Below are 14,830 nucleotides of genomic sequence, written 5' to 3'. Positions count from 1 at the left end.
TACCGGACATTGGACGTCCACCTCCACATATGACGTGTATATGGTCGACACACCCAAAGAAGATGACGGTGCAGACAGGAAAGATCCGGTGGAGGACAAACCTGATGAGGCACCACCAAAGCATTGACGCCAGTGACGCTGCTCAAAATCGTGTCGTGGTAAAGACAGTAATGCCGACACCGGAGACGATAACACTCTGGAGGGTGCCAAAGAGCCCGAAACCCCCATCGAGCCCACATCCGAACAAAACGATGTGGAGGAGGGGCAAGTTAACCCCGACGATCTGGTTGGGAATGGGGACTCGGAAGACAGTAATTACCTACTGCTCTCCGAGGACAATGTGAGCCTCGACAATGAAGACTTCATCGTGCCAGAGGAACCACTCGAGTAGGAGCACTTTAAGCGCCAGCTAATCGCTACTGCGAGAGGCCTAAAAAAGCAGCAGCAGTGGCTGCAAGCCAAACAGGATACACTCAACGACAAGTGGACCCAAGTTCTAGTCACCGAAGAGTATGGCCTTCAACGCCCAGCAAAGAGTTGTCCGAAGCATCGGCTACTACCACAATTTGACGACGAGGCCCTCGAGCCCATACCTTCAAGACATGACCGTGCTGATGAACCAGACCGGCCACCACGCAGGCGAGATAAAGCGGCCACCTATGCTGAACACCAACCCACACCACCTCGCCGTAGAGGCAGAGAGACAGTAGGTCTAGGACACACCTATGACATGTGACAAGACCTGAGTAATAGAGGAGGCCAAACAAGATCAATCTATGGATCAAGGGGGCGCTCCCTAGCGTGAAAGGACGACCGTCAAGCTTGGCCGGAAAGGCATAACCTTACCAGGGCTGAAAACCGCATACGGACTTCATCTGAACTACGTCGTGACGTCGCCCGATACAGAGGCACCGCACACCCCTTATGCTTCACTGATGAGGTAATGGAGCACCAGTTCCCAGAAGGGTTTAAACCCGTGAACATTGAATCATACAATGGAACAACGGACCCCGCAGTATCGATTGAAGATTTTCTTCTCCACATCCACATGGCTCGCGGTGACGATCTCCATGCCATCAAGTACCTCCCCCTAAAACTCAAAGTACCAGCACGGCACTGGTTAAACAGCCTCCCAGAAAACTCCTTTGGTAGCTGGGAAGATCTGGAGGATGCCTTTAGAGACAACTTCCAAGGTACCTATGTTCGACCTCCAGATGCCGATGACCTTAGTCACATAGTCCAGCAACACGGAGAGTCAGCCCGGAAGCTCTGGACTAGGTTCTTAATTGAAAAGAACCAAATTGTACACTGTCTGGACGCCGAAGCCCTTGCGGCCTTTAAACACAGTGTCCGGGATGAGTGGCTCACCCGACACCTCGGCCAAGAAAAACCCAAGTCCATGGCAGCTCTCGCCGCACTTATGACCCGCTTTTGCGCGGGAGAAGATAGTTGGCTAGCTCGTAGAAGCAACAGCACCAGCGACCCCGACACCTCCAAAGCCAGAGATGGGAACGGCAGGCCACAATGCAATAAACACAAGCATTGATGCAATAAACACAAGTGTCGAAACAACCTTGAAGGTACCGAAGACACGGCGGTCAACGCCGGATTCAGTGGCTCTAAACCCGGTCAGCAGAAGAAGCCATTCAAAGGAAACAAGGATGGTCCATCTAGTTTGGACAGAATACTCGATCGGCCTTGCCAGATTCATGTTACCCCTGACAAGCCTGCCAATCATACCAACAGAAATTGTTGGGTCTTTAAACAGGTTGGTAAGCTAAACACCAAACATAAGGGGAAAGGACCGCCCAGCAAGGACGACGGTGAGGAGCATTGTCAACCGAACACAGGGGGACAGAAGAAATCCCCCCCCCCCCGAGGTAAAAATGATGAATATGATCTATGTTACTCATATTCCTAAGTAGGAGCGCAAACGCGCATTAAGGGACGTCTATGCCATAGAGCCAAAATCGCCCCAAAATTTAACCCATGGTCAGCCTGCCCGATCACTTTTGATCGCAGAGACCATCCGACCAGCATCCATCATGGAGGTTCGTCAGCATTGGTCCTCGATCCAATTATCGACAAATTCCATCTCACGCGCATCCTTATGGACCGCGGTAGCAGTCTTAATCTGCTTTACCAGGACATTGTCCGTAAAATGGGCATTGATCCGTCAAGAATCAAGAGCACCAAAACCACCTTCAAAGGAGTGGTACCCGGTGTAGAGGCCTGCTGCACAGGGTCCATAATGCTGGAGGTAGTCTTCGGCTCACCGGATAATTTAGGAAGCAAAGACTTGATCTTCGACATCGTCCCTTTCCGCCGTGGCTATCACGCACTGCTCGGACGAACCGCGTTCGCCCGTTTCAACGCGGTCCCGCACTATGCTTATCTAAAGCTCAAGATGCCTGGACCACACGGTGTTATAACAGTTAATGGAAACACGGAGTGCTCCCTCCGTACTGAGGAGCACACCGCAGTACTCGCAGCTGAGGTACAGGGTGGCCTTATCAAGCCGAATACTTCATTGGCCATCAAGCCCTCGGACACTGTCAAATGACTCCGGTCTACCCTGCATAACGGCGGTCCAGCTCATCCAGAGCTAGATTAGCAATTCAGCATTCATCAAAGCCCCAACCTGATAGCAGCATACGTACCGCGCGTACATAACTACGCACTAAATATACCATGGGCAAAGATAGAGGCACAACGAAAACATAATCCACAATACGGCTCGACCCTATCTGGTCTCTCATATTAAACACTTTTTCTTATTTTTTTCAGGTCCTTTACAACCCACACCACTTTTCGATGGTAACAAAGGCCCTTTTCTAGGCCCCTCATGTATACTCGAACGTTGATCCTCTCGAAGGATCATACACCAAGGCGAAAAGCAGTGCAGACGTGTCCAAAGGATCTTCAAGATCATCTTTTCCTTTTTAGGACCCGTATACAGCTTTCCCTTGTGCTCGGCATGTAAAATAGACTCGATGCTTACCGCATCCTCTATAAGAATACGTTTTGACGTATCAATCAAACTATAATTGAAACAGTTTTACCCTACCTTATTCGGTATTGGTCTACTACGTCATATGTATCCTGTCTTAACGACTGATTGACATATACACATTGGCATTAATCGCCAGGGGCTTTGTTCGGCCACAAAAGTTCAAAAACAAAAAGTCTGAACACTTACATAGTAAACTTCGGCGTCCCGAATATTGCATTATATGCATCGGCTTCGAATCATGTCTTTGGTCAATAGTTGGGTTGCCCGGCTCCTATGGTTGCCACCTTACGTTTCACTTGTTCGGCTAAGGTAGCAAAGGGAGAACTACTACAATTGTGTTTCTGGTTCGTCCGGACAAACACATCAGTAGAGAAAGCCGAAAATTGATTGTCATGATACGGTGAGAGTTGGTCAGCTATTCGACGACTTAATACAAATCTTTTGCGATTTTTCTGTATTATACGAAGGACTGACTTCAGTCTGGTCACGCGCCTAAGGCATCCCAATTCGGACAGCTGCATGTGCACCAGGGGCTAATTCTTAGCCCCACAGTCAAACTCCATTGGCTAAGTGAAAGTGCTAAAGCCGCATAGTCTGATTGCCTGGTTCGTTACGTAAGTCACCTCCTTTACGGACCAAGACGTTGGGTCAAGAGTGATTACACGTTATTATGAATACCCCCGTAGCATCTACGTGAGGGCTGAAGCCGATGACTGGCAAACTTTCAAGAATAATAAAATACGGCCGCACAGGAGGTATGTAGTTTGGATAACAACATGAATACATTACAAAGCCTTGGTTTATACCACAAGGCCGGGGCAGTTCAGATACATTCACTCGAACATAACATCCTTCGAGCATTGACCCTCTATCAAATGGGCACCCTCGAGGAGATCTTCAAAATAGCGCTCCGGCTTGCGGTGGACCTTGCCTCCGGGCGAACCTTCAACTGCCACGACGGCGGCCTTCATCTTCGCCTAGTGCATCTTGACACGGGAAAAGGCCATCCGTGCACCTTCTATGCACGCCGAGCGCTTCACAGCCTCAACTCGGGGCAAGGCGTCGCCGAGCCGCTTGACTAGGCCGAAGTAGCTGCTCGGAATGGGTCCGGCTAGCCATAGCCATACTATGAGGTCCTTCATGGCCAAACCATACATTCGATGCAGCTCCGCCAGTTGCATCATCTGGTTGTTTAGTAGTGTTGGCCGCTTCGGTGCCAAGTACTGCGACTAGAAGAGCTTCTCCGTCACGTTCCCTTCTTGGGCCCGGAAATGCTATGCGGCGTCGGCAGCACTCCGTGGGAGATCTGCAAAGGCGTCTGGAGTACTCCATAGTCGATTTAGCAAAGCATATCATCGACCGCCAAATATACTCTGTAAAAGAAAAGGCTTACCAGTCGCTATCTGTTCGTCTTGCTTGATCTCCTCGCGGGCCGCCCGGGACTCGGTCTGCTCCTCCTTTGCCTCTTGAAGAGCCTTGGTGAGTTCAGCCGCTCAGGCCTTATTACTCTCCTCCAATGACTCACACTTGTTGGCGGCATCCTGAAGTGCCTGCTCCACTTCGGTCACCCTCGCCTCATACTGGCGGCGGGCGACCTTTTCGGACTCTAAATCCGCAGTCGCTTTGTCTGTGGCCGCTTTGCTTGCCCTCGCCTCCTTCTTGGCTTTGCCAAGGGCACACTTGAGGGCCTTGACCTTGGTTGCACTGCCTACAATTATATACATAGCAGCACATGAGATTAAACTCTAAGTTTGCACTACAATTCAGGCTTGTAAGGGATCTTTTAATAGCATACCTTGGGCCTCATCGAACCGCTTGTTAATACGGTCGATTTCATCATCATCCAGCTTCAGTTGGCGCTGGAGTTCGGAAACTTCAGCGTCCTTGGCTGAAGCCGCTAACTATGAAGCCTGTTTACCAAAATAGATAAGTATGTTAACTCTGGCGAATATTTGATCCTCTATTCGGCCTCTTTTTCAAAAAGCCGAACAGAGTCTTAGGGGCTACTATCTATACACAGGCATATTTTTTGCATATGCAAAAGTTACTAAGAATATTACATCACATACCTCAAAGCCTGTTAACAGGCTGGTGAAAGCTTCGTTCAGCCCGCTTTTGGCGGACTGAACTTTTTCAACCACCGTACCCATTAGGGCACGGTGTTCCTCCACGACAGAAGCACATTGAAGTGCTTCCCTCAATGTGTCCGGTGCCTCCGGATTGATAGAGGTCCCTGGTAGAGTCGGCACTCCCCTCCCTTAAAGGGGGCTGCTCGCTCGATTCCGGAGCCATGTGGGTCTCTGGAGTTGAATTCGGCAGGGGGCAGACTGGTCCGGGCCCCCATCATAAGTTTCCATGGGGGTTGTACCCCCCATGTTTTCGACAGCCAAGGCATTACCCTCTGGCGTCGTTTTAGCGGCCTTTCGCACTTCTCCCTGGCCCGGAGAAGTCCTTTGAGACAACACCTCAATGTCATCCGTGGCATGTGGCGGAGAGGCTCACGGAGGCGTTTCGCTCTCCATCATCTCCGGCGCCAAGGAGTTCCTCGAAGACGATGATTGTTGGGGGAGATCGCGGGCCGGACTGAAATACATAAACGATATGTTATTCTACAATTTGTATAAGGCCAGATATATGTATAGTATCTTTGAATACTTATGATTCGGCCTAGGGCGCCACTCGGGGATGGCTTCGGCGTCCGATTCCGAATCGTCCGAAAGGGAGATTTTCCCCTTCTTGGACGCCTCCGCCTCTAGGTCCACGGAAGCCCCCCTTTTCTTCTTTATCTCCTTGAGGGGAGAATTGCTCTCCTCCTCTTCCTCTTCCTCTTCATCCCCCTCAGGGGAAGAAAGAGCTTTGTTATCCCCGGACGCAGTGTCCGAAGCACCTTTTCGGCGAAGGCTGCTTTTGGCCCCCTTGGCCTTCTTCTCCGGCGCTTGGTACGGTGCGGGGACCAGCATCTTCGTCAGAAGAGGAATGGTTGGGTCTTCGCGCAGTGAAGCCGGACATCGAAGCCGCTCCGCCTTCTTTGTCCATCCCTAAAGGAAGAATGGAAGGCTCAGCATACCCCTTGGATTTACAAGTTGAAGTTATGATTCCAAAATCAGAAAACTTACTAGAGTGTCCAGATGAGCGCAATCTAGGCCGATGTCTTCGGTCGGCTCCGACCACGACTTCTGAGCCTTGAAAAGCAGCTTCCAGATCTCTTTGTGCATCATGCCGAAGAATCGCTGCAGGGTCCGAGGGCTAGCCGGATTGAACTCCCACATGTGGAGAGTCCAGCGCTGGCAGGGAAGAATCCGGCAAAAGAGCATCACCTGGACCACATCAGCAAGGCCGATGTTCTTCTCCATTATATTTTTGATGTGCTTTTGCAGTGTGATCACCTCATCGGACGACGCCCAATGCAGGCCCTTATTAATCCACGATGCAAGCCGCATTGGGGGTCTGGATCTGAACTCAGGAGTGGCCGCCCAGTTGGCGCTGCGGGGTGCGGTGATGTAGAACCACTCCTGCTGCTATAGCTTGACAGTCTCCATGAAGGCCCCTTTTGGCCAGGTGATGTTCGAAAGCTTGCTCACCATGGCACCTCCACGGTCTGCATGCTCCCCGTCGACCACCTTCGGCTTCACGTTGAAGACCTTAAGCCATAGGCCGAAGTGGGGGGATGCGGAGGAGCGCCTCACACACGACGATGAACGCCGAAATGTGGAGGAAGGAGTTTGGGGCTAGATCGTGGAAATCTAGCCAAAAATAGAACATAAGGCCATAGACGAAAGGGTGGAGAGGAAACCTTAGTCCGCGGAGAAACTGGGGGATGAACACTACCCTCTCGCTTGGCTTTGGAGTAGGGATGATCTGCTTTTTGGTAGGGAGCCGGTGGGCTATGTCCGCGGCCAGGTACCCCGCTTCCTAGAGTTCCTTGATGTTCCTCTCCGTGACGGAGGAAGCCATCCACTTGCCCTGCGAGCCGGATCCGGACATGGCTGGAGTGTTTGGTGGCGACGGAAAAGATCAAAACTTGGGCACTGGAGCTCGAGCATGGGAGGGCTGAGGAAGAAGAAGGCGTCAGGTAAAAAGATGGATCTTTACCCTCTTCTAAAGGCAGTGAATATCAAGCGCCCCCTCACGAGCCTTAAAACTCGCCTATTCCCAAGGGGTCGTGCAAACGAAACTGTTGGAGTACCCAAACCCGTATTGATGAGAATCCCGCAGTAAGGGGACACGATCTCTGCTTTGACAAGACGTGTCGTTGAAGACCATGCCTCGAAACGCGAAGCGGGAGGCCAAAACGTCTCGCCAAAAAAGCTATCAGTGGACATGACTTATTTTTAAATATTTTTCCCTTGTGGTCTGATAACCCACAAGTATAGGGGGTCGCGACAATTTTTGAGGGTAGAGTATTCAACCCAAATTTATTGATTCGACACAAGGGGAACCAAAGAATATTCTCAAGTATTAGCGGCTGAGTTGTCAATTCAACCACACCGAAAACTTAATATGTGTAGCAAAGTATTTAGTAGCAAAGTAATATGATAGTAGTGGTAACGGTGGCAAAAGTAACGGTAGCAGTTTTATAGCAAGCGTAACAGTGGCAACGGAAAAGTAACTAAGCAAAGATCGATATATGGAAAGCTCGTAGGCAATGGATCAATGATGGATAATTATGTCGGATGCGATTCCTCATGCAATAGTTATAACATAGGGTGACACAGAACTAGCTTCAGTTCATCAATGTAATGTAGGCATGTATTCTGAATGTAGTCATACGTGCTTATGGAAAAGAACTTGCATGACATCTTTTGTCCTACCCTCCCGTGGCAGCGGGGTCCTATTGGAAACTAAGGGATATTAAGGCCTCCTTTTAATAGAGTACCGGACCAAAGCATTAACACTTAGTGAATACATGAACTCCTCAGGTCATCACCGGTAAGTATCCCGATTATTGTCACTTTGGGGTTAACGGATCCTAACACATAATAGGTGACTATAGACTTGCAAGATAGGATCAAGAACTCACATATATTCATGAAAACATAATAGGTTCAGATCTGAAATCATGGCACTCGGGCCCTAGTGACAAGCATTAAGCATAGCAAAGTCATAGCAACATCAATCTCAAAACATAATGGATACTAGGGATCAAACCCTAACAAAACTAACTCGATTACATGATAAATCTCATCCAACCCATCACCGTCCAGCAAGCCTACGATCGAATTACTCACGCACGGTGGTGAGCATCATGAAATTGGTGATGGAGGAAGGTTGATGATGATGATGATGGCGATGGATTCCCCTCTCCGGAGCCCCGAATGGACTCCAGATCAGCCCTCCAGAGGGAGATTAGGGTTTGGCGGCGGCTCCGTATCGTAAAATGCGATGAATCCTTCTCCTTGATTTTTTTCTCTCCGAACGTTAATATATGTAGTTGGAGTTGAGTTCGGTGGAGCGTCAGGGGGCCCATGAGGCAGGGGCCCCCCACCATCGTGGATAGTGTGTGTCCCCCTGGCCTTGATTCTTTCACCAATATTTTTTATATATTCCAAAAATATTCTCCATTGATTTTTAGGTCATTCCAAGAACTTTTATTTCTGCACAAAAATAACACCATGGCAATTCTGCTGAAAACAGCGTCGGTCCAGGTTAGTTCCATTCAAATCATGCAAGTTAGAGTCCAAAACAAGGGCAAAAGTGTTTGGAAAAGTAGATACGTTGGAGACGTATCAACTCCCCCAAGCTTAAACCTTTGCTTGTCCTCAAGCAACTCAGTTGATAAACTGAAAGTGATAAAGAAAAACTTTTACAACCTCTGTTTGCTCTTGTTGTTGTGAATATGTAAAGCCACCATTCAAGTTTTCAGCAAAGATTATGAACTAACCATATTCACAATAACATTTAGGTATCATATTTACTCATATCAATGGCATAATCAACTAGCGAGCAATAATAATAAATCTCGGATGACAACACTTTCTCAAAACAATCATAATATGATATAACAAGATGGTATCTCGCTAGCCCTTTCTGAGACCGCAAAGCATAAATGCAGAGCACCTCTGAAGATCAAGGGCTGACTGGAAATTGTAATTCATGGTAAAAGAGATCCAGTCAAGTCATACTCAATGTAAACTAATAATAATACATGCAAATGACAGCGATGCTCTCCAACTGGTGCTTTTTAATAAGAGGATGATGACTCAACATAAAAGTAAATGGATAAGCCCTTCGCAGAGGGAAGCAGGGATTTGTAGAGGTGCCAGAGCTTGGTTTCGAAATAGAGATGGATAATATTTTGAGCGGTATACTTTCATTGTCAACATAACAACCAAGTGATCTCGATATCTTCCATGCTACACACATTATAGGCGGTTCCCAAGCAGAATGGTAAAGTTTATACTCCCCCACCACCAACAAGCATCAATCCATGGCTTGCCCGAAACAACGGGTGCCTCCAACTAAAACAATCCTGGGGGTTGCAATTATTTTGATTTGATTTGAGCATGGGACTGGGCATCTCGGTGACCAGCCATTTTCTCGTGAGTGAGGAGTGGAGTCCACTCCTCTTGAGAATAACCCGCCTATCATGGAAGATACAGATAGCCCTAGTTGATACATGAGCTATTCGAGCATACAAAACAGAATTTTTATTTGAAGGTTTAGAGTTCGGCACATACAAATTTACTTGGAACGGTAGGTAGATACCGTATATAGGAAGGTATGGTGGACTCATATGGAATAACTTTTGGGGTTTATGGAGTTGGATGCACAAGCAGTATTCCCGCTTAGTACAAGTGAAGGCTAGAAAGAGACTGGGAAGCAACTAGCTAGAGAGCGACAACAGTCATGAACATGCATTAAAATTAATCAACACTGAATGCAAGCATGAGTAGGATATAAATCACCATGAGCATAAATATCGTTGAGGCTATGTTGATTTTATTTCAACTACATGCGTGAACATGTGCCAAGTCAAGCCACTCGAATCGTTCAAAGGAGGATACCACCCTATGATACCACATCACAACCATTTTAATAGCATGTTGGCACGCAAGGTAAAGCATTATAAACTCCTGGCAAATTAAGCATGGCATGAGCAACTATAATCTCTAATTGTCATTGCAAACATGTTTCATTCATAATAGGCTGAATCAGGAACGATGAACTAATCATATTTACAAAAACAAGAGAGGTCAAGTTCATACCAGCTTTTCTCATCTCAATCAGTTCATCATATATTGTCATTATTGCCTTTCACTTGCACGACCGAACGGTGTGGATAGTAATAATAGTGCACGTGCATTGGACTAAGCTGGAATCTGCAAGCATTCAATACAAGGGAGAAGACAAGGTAATATGGGCTCTTTGTTAGATCGACAATAATGCATATGAGAGCCACTCAACATTTTCATCGTGGTCTTCTCCTCTCGACCCCCAAGGAAAAGAAAGGAAATAAAACTATTTACATGGGAAAGCTCCCAACAAGCAAAAGAAGAACGAGAAATCTTTTGGGGTTTTATTTTTAATTACTACTACTACAGGCATGGAAAGTAAACTAGCTAAAAGCTACAACTAATTTTTTGGTTTTTCTTAAGGTTTTTCAAACACACAAGAAGAAAACTTTAAAAGAAAATAAACTAGCATGGATGATACTATGAAAAAGTATGAGCACCGACAACTGGCATGAGTGTGTGAACATGAATGTAATGTCGGTGAGAAATACGTACTCCCCCAAGCTTAGGCTTTTGGCCTAAGTTGGTCTGTGCCCATGGATCAAAGTTGTAGTTGGGGTCGTACTGAGATGCAGCGGCAATTGCCTCATGAGCTACAGCTTGGAGGCGAGCTGCCTCCGTCCTCCTCTCGTACTCGTTCGCCTCCTCCCTGGTTATAACATATCTCCCTTTTGTCTGAAAATCAAAGAAAGCAGGAGCAAGGAGAGCAACATGGACGGTGTGCCGTCTGTCAAAGATTAGTCGGTACTGGAGGAACTGGTCGTTCCTCTCAACAAACTGATGATGAACCATAGCATTATAATCTAGATAAGCAGGAGGCAACTCAATATCATCCCCACGTATGGGTATACCAAGAAGGTTAGCTACATGAGTTGCATAAATTCCACCAAACAAATCTCCAGTTAAACCATTAAGATGCAACCTATGTGCAACAATAGCCCCCAAGTTGTATTGTTTATCTCCTGATACAACACTCTTGAGAACACTAAGATCAGGAATACACATGTGACATGCCTCATCCTTACTGTTAATGCATCTACCCACGAAGAGAGCAAAATGATGTATGGCAGGAAAATGAATGCTCCCTATGGTAGCTTGTGTTATTTCTCTAGATTCCCCCATAGTGATACTATCAAGAAATTCTTTAAATTCAGATTTGCGAGGTTCACTAGCACTACCCCACTGCGGGAGTTTACAAGAAGTATTAAAATCTTCTAAGTCCATGGTATAAGATTTATCATAAAGATCAAATAGGACATTGTGAGAATTGCGTGAGGATGTAAATTTAAACCTTCTCACAAATGAATCAGTTAAATAGAGGTATTGCCGGCATTTATCTAACACGAAGCTCTCAAGATCAGCGTTACGCACATATGCGTCAAATTCTTCCTTGATGCCTGCCTGGACCATGAAATCCTCTGACGGCCATTCACAAGGCCGCACTTGAGCCTCCCTTGGTAGTTCATTGTCTGGCTCGCGTATTGCGGGCCTTGGGCCTTGCTTCCTTGAGGAACCACCTTGGTACATTTTCCTAAACATATTTCTTCCTCTGAAAAATTTCTAACATTTTTAGGGACTCAACATAAAAGTGAACCAAACTCAACAAAATTGATAGCAACTACTCCTACGAGTGCCTAGAGGCTGTCGGCATTCTATGAACGGGGGGGGCCAGACTTGCCTGCCTGCGGCCCACAGCGTGGTTGGGCTGGCAGGTCTGTATGCCCCATCTTCATCGACAAGGCATTCAAGACCCTCGCGAGGGGCCAAGCCTCGCGAGGCGGATGACGCAAGACCTCCTCAGGAGCGGCCTCGACAGGAAGACTCGTGAGGGGTGGAGAGATCAAGGCAAGGCAAACCTCGCGAGGTCACCGTGACGTGAGCCATGAAGATCGAGACCAGGCGGGCGCCAGCGCGCGCAGTGTCCTTGTTTCCTCTTTGGTGCCAAGGGGTCAAGCGCAGGCGCGGAGTACCGAGGCATCAAGCAAAGGTTTCCATATTGGTGCAACGAGACCAAGACTAGAAGGACGGCAGGACGAAGGTCACCATGGAGCCCAAGACGGCGTCATCACTAGAACCTTTGGCAGGCGAAGACCACCTTTTGTCAGGATAACTTGTACTAGTTGTCCCCTTTCGAATTGGCCGTTGTTGGCTCCCTTCCCGCTCAATATTTGGGAAGAGGACCAGGTCCTATATAAGTAGAACTAGCCACCACAGTAAAAGGGACCGGACGACCAGAAGGTGAGAAGAGAGAGGATTGACCTCATCTCACCCACACAAGTTTACCGAGCACAAGAACACCTCGACCTCACAAGGCTGTTCTTCCCCTTGTACAGTTCATCATCAGCCCAAGAGGCAATCCACCACCACACTAGAGTAGGGTATTACACCACAACGGTGGCCTGAACTAGTATAAATCTTGTGTCTTTCTGTGTTGTGAGTTCGTCGAGTTCGTCCGCAAGATCTTAGAGAGCTAGGGCGTGGATCGATAGAGAGAAAACTTTCACGCGCACCCCAGTGTTCGAACCTCAAGGGTCTGTCGGATCCAGTGATCCGACATTTGGCACGCCAGGTAGGGGTGCGCCATAGCTTCTCTTCCATCGATCTGCGCTTCGTCGACACCGCGCTTCGCCCAGATGGCAGGCGCCCTGCCGCCGACTCCGACGGCCAGCGTTGCCGACAGGGCCAGGGGGCTCTGAGCCCTAGCCCCCGCACTGCGGCGGGTCCAGTGGCCGCCCAAGTTCAAGCCGGAGATTCCGCGGTGCTATGACGGCGCGGCGGACCCGTCAGCTTTCCTGCTGGCGTACGAGGAGGCCGTCCTCGAAGCCGGGGGCGATGACAAGGTCATGGCCAACTGGCTTCCCATGGCCCTCGCTGGCGAGCCGCGTACCTGGCTGCTCAACCTTCCCGAATCCACGATGGCGTCCGGGGAGGAGCTCCGCGACCTCTTCACTGCGCGCTACGCGGCACCGGCGCCCCACACGGTCGCGGCCCTGCTAGGCGGCTCTCAGGCGCCACCTTCAGAGCGCCACATCAAGCCGTTCATCCGCCAGATCGGCGCCGCTTCCACGTGCTCGGGGGCTCCACCGGGCTAGGACGCGCCTGAGGCCGACCTCACCTTCAGCTCAGAAGACCACCCCATCACCACCACTGGCTCGGGCATGCTTCTGATGCTCTGCATGCCCACCATCTGCAATGTGGCCATCACCAAGACCCTCATCGATGGCGGCACTGGCCTCAACTTGCTCTCCATGGAGGCCTTCAGCCTTCTTCACGTGCCGCTCGAGCGACTCAGCCTCAGCAAGCCTTTCTCAGGAGTTGGTGGTGGCGCAGCCCGCTCCCTAGGGAAGATCCGCCTTCCCGTCACCTTTGGCACGCGCGACAACTACCGCACCGAGCTGGTCGACTTCGACATCTCCCGCATCGGCCTCCCGTACAACGCCATCCTCAGGTACCCAGCTCTAGCCCAGTTCATGGTGGCGACTCATCCAGCCTACAACCTCATGAAAATGCCAGGAAGCAAAGGTGTCCTCACCATCAAGGGGGACACCAAGGAGGCCGTGACGGTGCTCAAACTTGCCTTTAGGACCGCTGCGGCAGCGCAGCCCATTGGCACCGGTGCCCTCGAGGCCAAGGAGGCCGTGCTAACCAAGAAGAAGCAACTGTTCACCCAAGATAAGGCAGAGACAAAGCAGGTGTCGGTCGACGAGGACGGCTCCTCAGGAGCCACCTTCACCATAGGTGCCTGCCTAAACCCCAGCCAAGAGGAAGCATTGGTGAAGTTCTTGCGCGCGAACAAGGACATATTCGTATGGGAGCCCAATCAGCTGGTGGGGGTCCCGAGAGAGGTGATTCAGCACCACTTAAGGGTGTGCCCCAATGTGTGCCCTGTGAAGCAGCGAGCAAGGCGGCAGTCCACGCAGAAGCAGGCCTGCATCGTCCAAGAGACCCACAAGTTGGAGGCGGCGGGTGCCGTTCGTGAGGTTAGGTACCCCGAATGGCTGGCGAACCCAGTCGTGGTGCCGAAGAAAGGCGGGAAGGAGCGAATGTGTGTCGATTTCACCAACCTCAACAAGGTGTGCCCTCAAGATCCGTTCCCTCTCCCGTGCATCGACCAGATCGTCGACTCCACCGCTGAGTGCGACCTACTGTGCTTCCTGGATGCGTTCTCGGGGTATCACCAAATCAAGATGGCGGTGGAAGAAGTAGAGAAGACAGCCTTCCTGACCCCGTGTGGGGTGTACTGCTACACATGTATGCCCTTCGGACTGTGCAACGCAGGTGCGACCTTTTAGCGGCTGATGCACATCGCTTTAGGGCCACAGCTTGGGAGGAACATGGAGGCCTACGTCGACGACATTGTGGTGAAGTCTCGGGAGGCGAGAACCTTGATCCAAGACCTGGAGGAGACCTTCAAAAGCCTGGGCCAGGTGAACTTGCGGCTTAACCCAGAAAAGTGTGTGTTCGGTGTTCCTTCCGGCAAGCTGTTGGGATTCCTCGTGCCACACAAAGGGATCGAGGCGAACCCAGAGAAGATCAAGGCCATTGAGAGCATGAGCCCGACGCAGACCCTCGAGGAAATGCAGAA

The sequence above is a fragment of the Triticum aestivum genome, chromosome 2A (genome assembly GCF_018294505.1).
Source record: "Triticum aestivum cultivar Chinese Spring chromosome 2A, IWGSC CS RefSeq v2.1, whole genome shotgun sequence".
In the NCBI taxonomy this organism is placed as follows: Eukaryota; Viridiplantae; Streptophyta; class Magnoliopsida; order Poales; family Poaceae; genus Triticum; species Triticum aestivum.
The sequence above is the reverse complement of the archived record's forward strand: the minus strand, read 5'-3'. Positions refer to the sequence as shown.